This window comes from Lissotriton helveticus, chromosome 3_1 (genome assembly GCF_964261635.1).
Source record: "Lissotriton helveticus chromosome 3_1, aLisHel1.1, whole genome shotgun sequence".
Lineage (NCBI taxonomy): Eukaryota > Metazoa > Chordata > Amphibia > Caudata > Salamandridae > Lissotriton > Lissotriton helveticus.
This window is the reverse complement of record NC_136061.1, coordinates 1386138656-1386153360: the sequence shown is the minus strand read 5'-3', so window position 1 is coordinate 1386153360 and position 14705 is coordinate 1386138656. Positions and strand designations below refer to the sequence as shown.

The 14705-nt window shown below is 44.2% G+C and overlaps 1 protein-coding gene across 1 annotated transcript in view; it reads left to right on the top strand.

The window, feature by feature from the left end:
- Positions 1-14705, top strand: part of SEMA5B (semaphorin 5B) — an 827217-nt gene that overhangs the window by 801433 nt on the left and 11079 nt on the right. The window lies entirely within an intron of this gene.

The window sequence follows — 14705 nt, the reverse complement described above, 5'->3', positions numbered from 1 at the left end:
GGGGATTAAGTCCCCTTGAATCCTGAGGGTCCCTTGGGTCCAACTAGCCCACCAGGTACCTCCAGTTAGCGCCCATGAGGTGCGCTGCAGAGAGGTGTAAAAAGAGGCGTGGCCTCAGAACACCTCTCTGCAATGCAGCTCTGTGCTGGTTCTTGGAGGTACCTGGTGGGCTAGTTGGCCCCCAGGGACCCTCAGGATTCAAGGGGACTTAATCCCCCAACTTACAATGTGCTAGGGGGCACATTTGCACAGTGGTGCAGGAAGGGGGCGGGGCCTTATGTAAGAAGTTAGCAATCTTGCGCTGTGGGACTTACTGGTGGTAATAAAAGGGATAGTTGGCCCCCAAGGTTGACGTTGGGGGCTAATTACTCCTCCTGTTACCTCCAGTAAATACCACACAGTGGGATTGCTAAGAGGTGTTTCGGAGGCCACGCTCACCTTTCTCCACCACTTGGGAAACACGACTGGTATGGTATAGGTAGAAATTAGCATTTAAAAAACCTTTGAAATTCACTGAAAAGACCATAGGTTCCAGGAACGTTATAGTTAGAAATTAGCATTTAAAAAAACATTGAAATTCACTGAAAAAAACATAGGTTTCAGGCACGTTATAGTTAGAAATTAAGCATTTAAACACCTTAGATATTCACCGAAAAAAAACATAGGTTTCAGGGACATTATAGTTAGTTGGACAGTTCTCTTGTACAAAAACATAGAAATTGCCCCATTATAGTAAGTTCAGCTAACTATAACTTGTGCACCTGCAAGGCACTTCTGATGACGTCACATACTACATTATTCATGACATGGTCAGTTACATCACTGATGACATCACTGATGACATCGATGACATCATCCATGTGAATATCTGATGGACCTTCTCACACTCTAATATAACCTTTGATACACCCACTGTAAAATACAGACTACCATTTTCGAAACCATCGACACACCAATACCAGTTACTACATACGCACTCACTGATTCCTAGGTCTACACACACATCAACTCATTCACCCATAAAGTCACTCATACATGCAGTCACTCATCAATACAACACTATCATAAGCAATCATACACCTATACAGACACTCACACACCACCACTCATCCATAGAGTTACTCGCACAGCTAGTCAGTCATGCAAAGAATCAATCACACTTCCATTTACTGACCTATAGAGTTATACACACACCACAACATTTATTCAAACCGAAACAAAAGCATACTTACTCTCTTATACAATCACTGATACAAGTACACACTCATCCATACAGCCACTCTCACAATCACTGACTCTCACGTATAGTCACTTATATACTCCAACACTCGCAGACACTGCCTTTTCCATATGTAGTTACTTGGACATGTTACCACTGAGACATCCATTCTCTCACCAACACACCCATACACACACTCACCCACCTATACAGCTGTTTGCACATGCACTCTTGAACCCACAACCCAGTGAATTAACCACTCACACATCTATGCACAGAGTCACACACCTCCCAACCACCCACCCACCCACCCACACACACACTCAGGCACCCATACAAATACTCAGACAACCAATCAATAGCCCAAATAGACACTTGTGCAGCTACTGACCAACCCATGTAGCAGCTTACACAACAACAGACAGACTGATACAGACATTCACACAGTTTAGTCACTAACCCATGCATTCAGTAAAACATATTTAATCACTCACTTATACAATCAATCACGCACCTACAAAAATCCTCCATCCACACACATGTACACCCACTCATTCTTCAATACACCGTGGCATATATATATAAAACGTATTTAAACTTTACAGAAACACACAGTCACTGGATGATGTCATCAGTGATGTCATTTGAGATGTCATAAGTGATGTCACTGACCATTAAATGAATGATGTAATATGTGACATCATCAGAAGTGCATTGCGGGTGCGCAAGTTATAGTTAGCTGAACTAACTATAATGGGGCAATTTCTATGGTTTTGTATGAGAGAAATGTCCAACTAACTATAACGTCCCTGAAAGCTATGGTTTTTTTCAGTGAATTTCTAAGGTTTTTTAAATGCTAATTTCTAACTATAATGTGCCTGAAACCTATGTTTTTTCTGTGAAAAAAAAAATATATATATATATATATATTTTTTCTCCCAGAGGCAGGAGCTTCCTGGTGGCAAATTGAAGCTGCTGAATCCTCCATAAAAAAATGTTTTAATTGGATGAGGTGGGGATGGTGAGCAAAAAAAGGAATGTGGTGGATGAAAAGAATCCAATTTGGACATGGAGTGGCAGGGAAACAACAAATGAATTTGGGGAGAGAAACAGTACAATGGGCAAGCGAGATAAGGGATAAGGTAGCACATAGGAGCAGGGAGAGGGGGGTGAGGAAACACATTCACTTCCATAGAATGTTCAAAGAAAAAGAAAACCGTAGTTCCCTGATTGCAAGAAGTGGAAGGATTCAACCCATCCAAAGAGAAAGATGGTAAATAAATTAAGCTTCTCGGCAGCAACAAGATGAAAACAAGCCTTGGCAAAGCCTGTAAGCCTCACTTTTTGGCTTTACCCATCTTTTTAGCCATGCTGTACAGCATCACGGCTGCTGCTCAGCATGGCTATAAGATAAAAATGACGACAACACAGTGGTTGCATCCTTTTGAGGATGCATACAGACTTTTAAGACATATGCATGGATGCAAAATGTGGTGGGCATTGTTTTTTCCATTTTATTTACTGATTTGAGAAGGATCTGTAAATGTACAAAATAGAGCTTGAAAGAACAGATTTAAAACACACAGTGAAAGTGTTGAAAAAACCTTTAAAATATTCAAAAGGATGACTGGATTGCGAGAGCTGGGAGGAGAGGATGAAGCAACACAGCAGGCAGAGGGAGACACAACACAGCAAGCAGGGGGAGAAGCAACAGACGCAAAAGATTGCAGCCGTAGCTGTGGCGGGGGTAGAAGCACACATTGGTGAGAGCACAACATGAGCACGAGGAGGGAAACATATGGGCAAGCAAGAGTAACACTGACACAGAGAAAAGCACACTGGTGCGCAGCTTGAAAAGACATGCAGTCTCATGGAGTGCTTAAACAAAAAGAAAAAAGTAGTTCCTTAAAAGCAAGCCATGGAATCGTAGAAGCCAGCCAGTCAAAGGGATGGTAAAGAGGGGATGCCCCATGGCATGGACAAGCACAAGAATTATAAGCTGGAAAGCAATACTGCAAGCCCCTGTATGTGCTTAGTAACCCCATAATATTTCTGTTTCTATGAGCCATCTTGTGATCTATGATAGGCTCAACCGAAAAAGCCATCAAATAAGAAGCTATCAAATGAGATTTATAAGAAATACTACTAATGATAAGCAGTGGGCTGATCTAAGGGTTTGGTATTATATACAATAGGTCTTGCCTTGATAGACACTTCTAGCTGTCTAAAGGCAAGACCTAAGAAGAATATTCAAATTAATGGGTGTTGGGGTTCGGGAACGGTAGGGACCGTAGGTAGTGAGTCAGACACCTGGAGTAAACTTTTCAAGGAAGGTTTTATTTTTAAATATGCTTTTCGTCTTCTGTTAGACAGTCTCAACCGGGCAAACTCGTCCGGTTCCGTCTTGACGCCTCGGGGGAAGATGGGATGTTCCAGGGTGTTTCTCCCACGCCGGGCACCAGAGCCAGCCAGGCCGCTGATTTTCGGGGGTAGATGCCGTGACCGGGAGATCCCTCTCGGGTTCGGCACGTCCCATGGAAACAAAACAGAGAGGGAGGAACTATTAGTATTCGTTCCGTTTGTACACGTTGTATGGGGCCGGGGAGTGAAGGAAATCTGGTGCTCTAGTGAAATAACCACACGTCCGGTCAGGTGCTCTTTGTGCTCGTGAGGGAAGGGGGGTTTGTGGAGACTTTACACTATTCACACAGGTACTCTTACACGTTTGGTTGGCTACGTGTCACCCAGCCCGCCACTCTGCCCCGTACCTTGGAAAGCCACGCTCCTCCCGCGGGAACGTGGCTGGGCGGATCGCCTGTTCGTTGGCCTCCTGGCTTGTAGTCCTCCGCTGGGCTCGTCAGGGTCTCCTCTCCCTCGTTGTTCGTCTCTACTCTCCAGTCTCTCGCTATGGCTCCACCTCCCGCTCCGGAACTGCTGTTCGACATCTTCCGGGTCGGGCTGCCTTTTGGCGTCGTCACCAACCAGGGGGGCGGGGTTTCATCCACCCAGCCGGGATCCTTAAAGGGTCCGTGCGCCTCCTCGTGCCTATTCTCCCAACGAAACCCGATGTCCGAAGAAGTCCACTCCTCCGGCCATGTAGACGCAGTCTGTGAGTCGGGAATAGACACAGGTGAGAGGGGGGGGAACAGCCGACCACCATTCAAAGTCAGTATCCTGGCGACCCGCCCCGTGACAATGGGCTTAATACTGATTTCAAAATCAAATTAACAACCAGGGCTGTCTTTACAGTGGGTGCAACTGGTGCAGTCAGACCTGGCGTATGTCAATATAACTCTAGTGATTATTGTTCCTGCTGGAGAGACCTTTACTTTTTTCTAGTGGCAGTTTTGACTCATCATAAAGTAGCACCATAGGTTAATATGCCTGCTGCAAAGAACCTTTCCCATGAGGATCACAGAACTTTATTTTATTTGGATAGCTCAGTGGGTTACTGCTTTGGTCAAAGAGATCTTTTTGCTACTTGCAGTTCATAAGTCCTAACCCTAATATAGCTAAGTGAGGTATAAGCGGTCATCAAAAAGCTGCGTGCAAACTGTATGGTATAGGTTAGAACGTTATGTTTTTTTCCCTAGTCTTTCTTTCATTATCCGTATGCTGCTAAAAAGGTTCCTTTGGGTAGAAATACATCCTTATTAGTAAAGCCAACCCAAACCCTGCGGTAGGTATTAAATCTTGAGCTTGGGCTTCACCAGACCAAACACTCTTAAAATGATATTGCCTACTAGTATGGATGACGTGATTCCTATACCTTGTAATCGTCATCGTTATATGTGACATTTCCTATAGACTGACTTATGCACATATGACTCATTGTGTTTCTATAATGTGTGTGATGTAAAGTGCTCTGACACCCTTCATTTGTACGAAAAGCGCGATAAAACAAATGAAATGCATGTGAGAGAGGGGATACGGAGAGATGAGGGGCTCTTGGAGGGTGGTAGTGAGGGAGTTCCTTGCGAAGGAGGTCACTGGGGAAGCGCCAAGACAGGTTACTGCACAGGGCGCCACCAGCGCCAAAGCCAGCCCTGTGACCCACTATACATATTAGTAAGGGTGCAGAGTGTCGTGATGATCTGCAACACTATGTAAATGCTCTTCTATTATGATTGATGTCCCGTGCATCCATCCCACACGCTGCCTATTGTACAGCACACGGAAATCTGTGCAGCTCCTCCTTGTGTTCAGTGGCGCCAGGAATGGCGCATGTATGCTGTTTGTCTTTATGCTGAAGCAGTAGGAGAGCTTTGCTCAAAGCCGGATCCTTCCTCATGCTTTTGCCTGGGCCCTACATTTAGCTACTCAGACTTCATGTCACAGAAAACATGCATCGTTCCTACAGCCATTACACACAGCTAAAGCATGCATTCATTTTTCCTCGGTCTTTTAATGGATGATAAAACTCTGTCGGATAAATGTTTTTTATTTTTCATTTTTACATTTCCATTAAAAACAAACTCAAGTTCTAAAATAACATAGAGAAAGTGAAAATTAGGAATGGCATATGCATTGTAGTATTTTGTCACAGTATCAAGATAATAACAAAAATCTATATTTTGTAGTAAAGCCTAAACCATGTATGCTCTATGTGTGGTACTCTGTACTCTGCTATGGAAGAGCAGGAGGCGATTGCAAAGGAGCCTTGAAGGAAAAGAGGGGAATGGGTTTGTTTTGTTCTAGCCCTTTTCACCTATTGTGATTCTCTTTCCCTTCCCCTCTCTGTAGTGTACTCACCTTGGGCTTGCAAGCACGGTCAGCCCTAAATCGGATTGAATGGGACAGCGCCCTGGGCTGAACAAAAGTTTGGTGTTTGTTGTGGGGGCGGGGTTTGTTGCGGCGGGGGCGATGGCAGGAGGTGTGAGGATGATGGAAGGAGAGCAGGGGGCTGATGGGGTGCTAACAATTACGATGAGGTACATTATGGGTAGGGCTCCCAGTTTTATGGTATTTATTTTTTGTCAATTTCCATCTGTATTCATCCATATCTATTTTTTGGCCATGTTATCTGTATTTATCCATATTTATTTTGTGTTTTGAGTATAAATGAAGTTGTAAAACTGTGCATTTCCATATCCATTTAACTGATAGACGGGCACTCAGCCTTTGATGTCTGTCGTGTTTTAGCTATTTAAGCTGCCAAATATTGCATAACAATACATTCACTGGTAAATACTAGCATTATATCATAAATGTATGTTGACATAAGCCTTTATTTAAAGACATTTCATCCTGTTTTTTAATTTCCCGTGCTGTCCATCTGTTCAGCTGCTGGCCTATAATTCATGAAAGACAACACAGAGATGGCCTATAATTCATGAAAGACAGCACGGAGTGTCATTTAAAAGAAGCACAATTTTCTGTATTTATCCACTTTTAAAAATAAATGCAGACAGAAAACACATTGCTTTCTGTCTGTATTTATCTGTGAAAATCCGTAAAAATGGAAAACAGGGGGCCTAAATTATGGGCTGATTACAAAGTCTTTAACAGGACCGATTGAGATGAAGTGGGATGGATGCTGCTGTTTGCATAACATTGTCAGGCAGCTCCCTGCTGTGCCCAGGGCTGGACTGGGAACCACAACCGGCCCCGGCAAAGTGCTCGGCCGGCCCCCCCTCCCCACTGGGGGGGGGATTGGAGGGGCCGCCAAGCACTTTGCCAGTGCCGGTTTTCGGCCGATTTTGGTACAGGGCAATTTTTCAGCTAGGCTGCAAAAGCGGCCCTGTAAGAAAAACGGCCCCCAGGGGACCAAAACCAGCCCCCACCCGTGCGGTGCACCGGGGGATTGCCCGGTGCCGGCTATGGGCAGTCCGGCCCTGGCTGTGCCCCTCGGAATAGTAGCACCCTGGGCCTGGGCCCAGCTTGCCCATGCCCAAGGCCTGCCCTGCTTGCAAGCACTGTGCTGCCAGATAGCAGTAGGGTTGCGGGTCTGTGCAAGGGGCACACCCATGCCTGTGATAACCTCTGCATGGCCTCCTTGAATGCATCTCTAACTCTTGCACCTAGGGACTGACATGCTACCAATGTCCAGCCTCAGCCAGGTTAGAGGCTGGGTGAAACATAACGCAGCACCAAGGGCAGGGACAGCCAGCAATGGCTGCGCCTCGCCCTTCATTGTAGCACACAGGCAGGTCCCAATATGCTTTATCCTCAGACACAGAGAGTGCACGTGTGTGAGTGCCGTGCTATGCTGCTCTCGCGCATTCTTCTCTCACAGTCTCAGGACTCTGTGACCGCCTTCTGCCCTACCTCCCGCGCGTGATTTCACCCTGGAGGTCACGCTGAAAGAGCCATCTCTTGGAAAATTACGTTTTAATGTGTGCTGTAGAATTTCCTGTTGTTTTCCTCAGCCCACGTTCGGTGTCTATTTGCTGCCTCCTTTGATGCACTTAGCCTATTTGTATCAGGGAAATTTCCGTTGCCTGAGCGCAAAGCTGCAACGCGTAGGCAAGAACGTTTATTTATGCAGAGCACCCCGCTGTGTGGAAGCAGTGCCTTTTGCTTACCGCGCGAGATTCCGATTTGTCGTTCGGCGTGGAATGCCCAAGGCACAAAACAGAGTTTGCAATAAATTAGATAAATACTAACAAAGAGCTAAGCATCGACACAATTCACTTTCTTAGATAATTGGATTTGAGGGTAATGTCGATTGCATTTCTTTAGCTCTCTGTGTTGAGAAAATCACTGTAGCTAACTGGAGTGTTTCCCCTTATTGCTCATTCGTTCTCCCCCGTCTTCCCGCCAAATTTATTTTTGCCGCTGAGGCTGGAAATTACTAAGAGACTCCTCAAGGGTCTTATTACTTTTGTAAGTCGAATATGTGGATGGGAGAATTTGAGTTCAAGAATGAAGGGAAAGCAATCTTTTCACATGTGCTTGAGTTAGGGTGACCAGATTTTTAAAACCAAAAAAACGATTTCACGAAAATAGAAGAAGGACTACAATTTTACTTCAAGCGTGCGGTCAGAATGACAGCGCTCCTCAGCAGAGAATTACAGAACAGGAGGTAAGAACACACATAAAATGTAATTGTTTAAACCCAGTATCTTGCTTGGTAGCAAATTTGCTTTCTTGGAACAACTGATAACTCTCCCTGCTTTGTACAACATGAAAAAGCACCTCCCACCGTTTTCAGTCAACTCTCTCTAAAAAGCGTGACAGGAGCTAAATTTCCTGAAATCTCCTGGGACAGCTGGTGAAAAACCGGGACCGTCGGGGCAAATCCGGGACACCTGATCACCCTAGCTTGAGCGTACATGTGTGTGAGTTTCCAACTTTACAACAGGTGAATCAAACATGGTCATGGAAATTTAAATATAAAACTTATTCATATTTCACAGTGACACAATAGCAAAAATAATATTAATCGAGCTGCAGCAAAGAAAGACGAACCTTTTGCAATGGCCAACTTTATTCTCATTGGCCAGTGCAGCTATGACTAGGATACACTTTCCAAGCATTGTTGCAATTTTTAAATGTTTTCCATTTTGGATAGTTATATTGTCTATCCCGACGAAACTTGATAAAACTTGCCATGTCTCCATCATTGAAGATAGTTGAATTAAAAACCTATGCCTCTGAGGCTTTAGTAAAGTTATTGGTGCAGTGGTTTCCCCACTTACCTCACCTGGCTGGGTTGCATTCTCAGGTTTGCAATAATTTGTTCTAGAACAGCCTCACATTCCTAGTCTGGTGGGAAAAGTGTTTGCGGGGAACTACATTGTTCTCAATCATCATATGTTTTAGTGCCTACATGGGGTTAATGAGGTCCGGGACCCATATGTGTTTCCATGTGTCACTACTTGCGACTCATTATCGACTCTTCACTCACCAGGCTGGCTGCTTTACTCAGTGGCGTGGCAAGAGAGTGGGCGGTCATCCCCGGGCGGCATGTGTTTTGGGGGCGATGGCCTCCACCCGCTCTTACCTGCTGCTGTTGCGGCAAACGTAGGGAATGCCAGAATCCCCCAGCTACTCCCTGAGGCCATCACAAGGGATCTCCAGCTCTCCCTGCTCTTACCTGTGACCGTCGCGGGGTGGCAAATACAGGGGCCGCAATGGTCGGCCACAGGTCTATCTGCAGCACTGGCTTCACTCTGACGTTTATTTACACAGTTCACATGACTTCAGGGTATGATCATCAGCTACAACTATCCCACATAGCTGGTCAAAATGTAATCGCCTCTCGCTGATTCGCCTAAATTCAGTCACCGACACCCTTGAAGCTCATTACCAGACACGAGCCATTATTCTCAATCTTACTCTCCATAACCAAGGGAACCTCTTCCTTCCCTGACAAAGACCCAGAAGTGTCCTGCGCCTCCTCCACGGTGGTGGACGGCAATCAAATGGCCCAGAACAATGTGAACTAGGATGTATTCCATGCTTAGAGCATCATAAATAAATAGGAAAAAAGCAAATGCATTCACCGTTGGCTCAAAGATAACTAGTATACTGCATTGTTAAAGTGGAAGAAGCCGAAAGGTTGCGCAGTGCAAGAAACCTCTTTTTAGAGAAAATAGAGGAAAGAGCACTGTTTTGTTTGAGTGAAAGAGTGCACAAGATTGTCAGGAGAAGACAATGAGCAAGATTACTTGAATAATTTGCTGTTGGGCACAGGCCTGACTTGGCTATCACAGATTATGTATCAATTTTTAATTGCACTTTATTTAAATTTTTCATTCCAAGATCAGGAAACGCTGTTAAATTTTCAGTTTCCCTCTTTTTGGGTACCAACCAAAGACAATGGTTCGGAGTCATGGTATTTATCGTCAAGTTGTTTCCAGCAAAACTTTTGGATAGCAAAATAAAAAGGAGCAGCCCCTGACTGCAGGCACCTCTCAAGTTGCTTTGAGGACTCTTATTAAGGATGGTTTGTATACGCTGTGCAAAGACCTGTGGCCTGCCAGTGTTCTTGTCTCGCCCCTCTTGTGGCATCATACTGCTATCTTAACTTTCCATTTTGCCCTTCACCCACTTAGAAGACGATATTAAAATATAATTACACAATGAATGGTGCTCTGTTTAGTGCTCTGCAAAGCGCCCAAGTGTATATATTGCATGTGTTGTCCTGCAAAATATATAAGGATTAAAAATAGCTTAAAAGAGCAGAAAGAGGGTAAAGTCTGCCTCCCCATCCTCCACTCCCCCGCTCAAAGTAATAAAATAGTAGTAAGACATGGTCATAGTAGTACATGATGAGTGGCCATCTTTGAGTGTATTTTGTTAAAAAGAAACTTTTGGGAAATGCCCTTCACTCATGAGCCTGTGCAGGCAGCCATCTTGAAATGGTCAGAACAGCATTTTAAGACAGCCACCTGCCAGTAGTGGGCGGGGGCAAAACTGTTTTTTTGAAAGGTGCAAGAGGATGCTAGGTGGGGAGGTTAGGGGGAAGGAAGAGATGGGCATCAGGGAGTATGGAGAGAAGGGAGAGAGCACAAAAATAACAGGCTCCCCCATGCACTGCAAAGCAAGATCGGTCTTGAGTGGTGGACGGATACATCATCCATTAGAATACTGTGAGACCAAAATGCTCCTGGGTGGGACAAATAGAACAATAAAGGAGAAAACCACTGAATCTGGAACATGAAATTGAGATAGACAACAATGCCATCCAATCACAAGCAAGGAGCTGCCAGAAAGGTCAATTTATCTGTAATGTATTAGAAACAAAAGGTCTTGCCACACTGTCTATAGCTGAGACTTAAAATGTACAAACCAAAAGGACGGTATCAGAGAGGGAGGGAACACTAGTTACAGCCAAGAAAGGTTATTTATATGAGTATGAAGAAAAAGAGTCCCGAAGGCAGAGTGAGATCAAAGTAGGTACGATGGTGTGAATGGAGGGAGTATTGATCAGGACGAGGAAAGGGTTATAACTAGACTGACAGGGAAAATACAATGGCAGGAGGTTGGAAAGAGATGGAAATAAAAGTAGAAAGGAATAATCAAGGTGTGGGATAAAGAGGGTCTCCCCTTAAAAGAATAACAAGCAAGCAAAGAAAAACCAACAAGCAGAATGAGCTGTATGTAGAAAGGAGGTGACCAAAGGAAGACACCTGGTGAAAGGCAGTTGTGTGAATGTAAGACAAACCAATCACATTATCCCAACCAACATGTTTATATGTCGAACAATGACTTGTGAATTGACGAATTTCAATGATCAAAACCTAACACAGAAGAAAAACATAGGCACCTTGGGCCGTATTTCGTATGCAGCGCATTTTCCTGGTTGGCAAAAGGTGCGCCTTGCGCTAACCAGGAAAATGTGCCGCATTATAGTGTATGAGCTGCTACAAGGGCAGCCGCGATCTTGCACTGCCCTGTGGGCAGCAGTGTCATGTGAAAAACAGTAGCACCAATTTTAAAGTAATTCGCAAAGGCGGGAAGTTGTGTAAAAATATATTTTTCTTTTTATTAATCTTTTTCAAAGGTGCACAGGACAGACAACGCGTTTCCCTCCCCAACCTTGCGGGGGCCTGTCCAGATTCCACACCAGTGTGAGATCGATTATACTCTGCAGCTTATCAAGGACTGCTCACTATTACTTCGGCATCTATGTGACTTTAACATGCAATAGCACACCATTGCAACCTGATGTTAGCTTTTTATGGCCCCTTGACGCGTTTGGATCTAACACGTGGAGCAATCAGTTATTTCTATTTGTCTCCAAGTATAATCTTTGCCCAATTGAATTCTGCTTGAGTGACATACCTGCCCGCAGCGCCTTTCAAGCCACACTATTATGGACGGTGTCACTTCTATTTGACTTGGACCCAAACGTGGAGCGATCAGCTATTTCTACTTGTTTCCGATTTCTGTTTTTGTCCAATTGGATTTCGCCTGAGCAACATATCTGCACACAGCGCCTGTTAAACCACACTACTAGCCCTGACGAAGCTCCCAAGGTTGGGGAGCGAAACGCGTTGGCTGTCCTGTGCACCTTCGAAAAAGATTAATAAAAATAAAAATATATTTTTGCACAACTTCCCGCCTTTGCGAATTACTTTGAAATTGGTGCTCCCTCCATTTGTCTTCGAATTTCTGTCTGGGAACCCAGTGGGACCTAACCACAGCAGGTCTTGGAGGTTGAACAGCACAAGAGACTTAATACTTTATGGGACTCTCTGAAGCTTGAGGTGCTTTTTCGTTTGGTCCGCTGTGGACACTTGTCTTTCTATTCAGGTGAAAACCCGACCTGCTGCTGTGAAGCCACTCACCGTTTCACTGTGCAGGTGGCAAACTTTTAAGGGGGATTAGAGATCCCTTTGCAGGCGGATTCAGTGAATGATTGCACCCGCCTGCTAGGGGATGTCTGGGGGAGTACATAGGACCCTCTTTCTCCCTTTAGAGGCCTGCCACCTTTTAGGGGCGCACTGTCAGAGTGCCTCCTGACAGCTTATTTGCCTCTGCGCCAGCGTCTGTATTATGGCGCAGAAGCAAAGGGATTCCGTCATATGCATGAAGCTGTGCCCCCATGCAAATGAGGACACACCACCTGATGATAGCACTGGCGCTTTATGTGCGCCAGCGTTTTCAGTATTACAAAAGGAGTTGCACAAGTGTCTGCTGCCTCTTCGATAATACCAAAGTGCCCTGGCGGCGTGCAAAGCAGGCACAAACACCTTTTGTGCCTCCAGGGTTGTCCGATAATATGGCTCCTGGAATGGCAACAAGAAGCATAATCTGAAAGGTTTTTTTTCTAATGTAGGCAGTGCAACCAAAATGTAAAGTGCTAGCCTTTAAACCTATTATCTTTAAAAAAAAAGATAATAACATGATAGGGTTCCACAAAAAATGTTTAGCTTACAGCTTTGTATATTTTTACCGAAATTTGGAAACATCTAATTTGATTTCACTTAACTCTAGGTGTACCCATGTAGTCTGAGGTACGGACAGCTTGAGCTACTCGACTCTGGAATGAAATTCAGTATTCTGTGCCTGATGAGTCGTTGCGCAGATCGCTGATATTGAATTGATTTTAGGTGCTTGCATAAGCTGCCATCAGTGTGTCCCAGCATGGTTGCAAGAGTGCTTCTTGAAAATGTGATTGGACCGTGTGGAATGAGCTTGGATGGATGTCCAAGCAGCTGGAGCCAATGGGCACTTATGACCACTCCGCTCTAATTAAACTTGATAGCAGACACTCGAAATACTCATAGATGGAAGAAATCTCATTAAGCTAGCTATGCTTTTTTACTCGTGTCAAATACTTCTGTAACCTCGAGCAATTTCCACCATTTAAATCGCTTATGGATCTTCTCTGTAAAATAGCGGTACAGTTTATGGGGTCCGAATGAATGCTAGTTGGGGTTAAATCAGTCAGGCTGTAGTGGCACTCGTTCTTTGGTCCTCCCCTGGCAATATTTGAAGAGATTTCAGTCCTCCGCCATGATGAGCGCGCCACTACTCGAGTGCCTTTGATCTTCGGCTGGATTTTCACACTTTTCTGGCATTATATGGAAAGAAGTTTCTGAAATACCTGAACACTTTCAATATTTTGGGTGTTTTGCATAAACTCTAATGTTCTTTGCCAAAAATAACTGTACAGCTGTGATTGGCAGCCTTTGAAACTGCTATTTATTTTCAACATAAAATGGTGTGCATGTGATGGAGTTTGTGAGTTCTAAATTGTATTTGATTAAATTATTTTAAATACTTCTTTCATGCACATCAGTCCGGTAGCTCAGTGAATTAGGCACTAGGGCCTGATAGCGGTCTAACCTGCGCTTCACCGGTTCAGATCATAGCGTAGTCGATTCCCCTCATTGGCTTTTCTAATGTCCATAAATAGTACCGTTACATCTTGTAAGAGTGACTTCAGAGGATGGTTACATGCCTTTTTGCATCAGATAGTGAGCAATTTTGCACTTGTGGTCTGGCAATTTTAAGCCAGCATTTGCACTGACAGTGTAAAATGTAATATCTAGCTGTATGGTTTAGTCTGTTATTAGGGTGGCAGAATCCCTATATTCTCAACTTTTGTCCCTTCCTGCCTCTGTTTATTTAATTTTTACGGGGGCAAATTTAACCTTTGTGTGCACTTTGTAAGTCTTTAAATTCATTTTACTCTCTCCCTGTCCCCCAACTCTCCTCCTGAATCACATTTAATTTTTTTTAGGTTTCACTTATCGGACACCACAAATGCATATTTCTCTCTCTTTCTGGTACACAGGAATAGTCTTGCTTTGTGGTCTATATTTAGGTTAAGAACCACCGATCATTCATCCTCAGCCAACCTTAGTTGGCTGCCTCCTGCATCCCATTCATGCTTTAACTTCAATTTATGTATAGCTGGCTCCTAAATATATGAGTCTGGAGCATAGGTATGTATTATGTTGGTGCTGTTGATTCTGGTTTGAATTTATTTTGTTTCCAATTATTTTGGTTAAGTAATTGTGTTGGTAATTGTGGTAGAAATTGTTTTCTTTTTATACTTAAGAGTGCTCATTTAATATTCCCCATGCTT